The following is a 2203-nucleotide window of genomic DNA, read 5'->3' as shown; positions in this document are numbered from 1 at the left end:
ACACACACACACACACACACACACACACACACACACCAGCAGTACGTCCTGCACACCGGGAGGGGAGGAGGGAAAAAAAGGCTGAAACACAGCGGGGCAGCTGCAGCCCTAACGGACCRAACTTCAGTCGAACAAGACCCAACACTTTTATTCCTGATTTAAACTAGTGATCTTGTGAGCAGCTGCAGCTGTATGCTTTTATTTTTTCATGTCAGGCTGTTGGAGCGCTCCTCCTCCTCTGTCCGGTGCTGGTGTGGTGTGAGGCAGAGAGCTCAGCCGAGGCTGCTGGAGCTTCATGTTCTGACCTAGGGAGCCAACATGAGTCAGTCCATGAGGGCAAGTAGTCCATGGTGAAATTATTAATTTAATTATTTACACAAACTACAACTTTCTTTGTTTATATTGCTAGAACATTGCCATCAAAAATAAAAATAAATAAAAACAATAGTATATAATATACAGTATAGTTTATAATAATAAAATGAAGCCACATGTAACCCACATAGAAGGAGGGTGTCTCTTTAAGAAATCGGAGGTTGGGTAAGCTGGACAGCCTGCTTGACCAATCAGAATGTTCACATTCCAGTGTGCTTCAACCAATAAAAATGCAGACTACCATTGTAAGTCCCGCCCTCCTCCTCCGTCTCGGCAGTGGAAATGTGTGTGTTGACATGAAGAGCAGAGAGCTGTTCATGTTAATGGGTTATTAACAGGGAGACTTCATTAGGGACTGATCATTTTCCACTGAGTACAATAATTAATGACAGTATAAATAGGCAACAAGATTTCATATTAACAAGAAAAGGAAAAGGAAAGAAGTTAAAATGCCAGCATTAGTCCGAGGACAGGAAATATTAGTTTTAAATAAAGATAAGGCAGATTTATTAGGGGAGACATTTGCTGCAGTTCACAGTGGTGAACATCTTACAGATATTCATAGACAGCAGAAAATACAAAAACTTGGAAATTATAAAAATATGGAAAAATGTCAAAAATGCATGTCAACATTAAACATTAATATAACCATGAAAGAAATGAAAACGGTACTGAAAGGGACAGGATACTCAGCTCCAGGAGAGGATCAATTGTATTGTTTCGACAGATTCCAGATGTAACATTGAAATTAATGCTACAATTATTTAATAAAATATGGAATGAAGGTTTAATACTAAATAGCTGGAAAAGGGCAATAATACTTCCATTTAATAAACCAGGGAAAGATCCTATCAGTCCAAATAACTATAGACCAATAGCTTTAACTTCTCATTTAAGTAAATGGATGGAGAAAATAATAGTCAGTAGATTAGGATATGTCCTTGAGCATAAGAAACTAATGAATGGATACCAGTGTGGCTTTAGAACAGGGAGATCAACAATGGATGCTCTAACTAGAGGATGTAATGATATAGAAAGCTTTAAAAATGAAGGAAGTAATGATTATAGCATTTTTTGATATAGAAAAAGCATATGATTCATTGTGGAGAGAAGGACTGCTTATAAAAAACAATCAGATGGGAATTAGTGGAAAGATGTATAATTGCATAGCAAATTTTTTGCTGGATAGAAAAATAAGAGTTAAGATTGGGAATGATTATTCAAAAGAGTTTAATGTGGAAAATGGGATACCTCAAGGTAGTGTAATTAGTCCAATATTATTTAATATAATGATTAATGACATTTTTTCCGATACTGATGAATGTTTAAACTCTGCATTGTATGAAGATGATGGGGCCATATGGATGAGGGGAAAGAATGTAAAACATGTAGTAGGAAAAATTAAGAAGGCAATTAATAAAGTGGTCTTATGAATGGGGTTTTAAATTATCAGCAAGCAAGTCTTGTTTTATGGTTGTTACAAATAAAAGAAATATCAATAGAGGAACAATAACATTATACGGACAGCCTTTGGAAAGGGTYAAAGAATTTAAATATTTAGGATTATGGTTGGATAGTTCTTATACATGGAAAACACATATAGATAACTTAGAAACTAAATGTAAGAAAGTTATAAATTTACTAAAGGCTGTGGCTGGAAATACAGCGGGTAAAATAAGTATTGAACACGTCAACATTTTTCTCAGTAAATATACAGGTGCTGGTCATAAAATTAGAATATCATGAAAAAGTAGATTTATTTCAGTAATTCCATTTAAAAAGTGAAACTTGTATATTATGTTCATACATTACATACAAACTCATATAT

Source organism: Austrofundulus limnaeus, unplaced genomic scaffold (assembly GCF_001266775.1).
Source record: "Austrofundulus limnaeus strain Quisiro unplaced genomic scaffold, Austrofundulus_limnaeus-1.0 Scaffold529, whole genome shotgun sequence".
In the NCBI taxonomy this organism is placed as follows: domain Eukaryota; kingdom Metazoa; phylum Chordata; class Actinopteri; order Cyprinodontiformes; family Rivulidae; genus Austrofundulus; species Austrofundulus limnaeus.
This window is presented reverse-complemented; position numbering follows the sequence as displayed.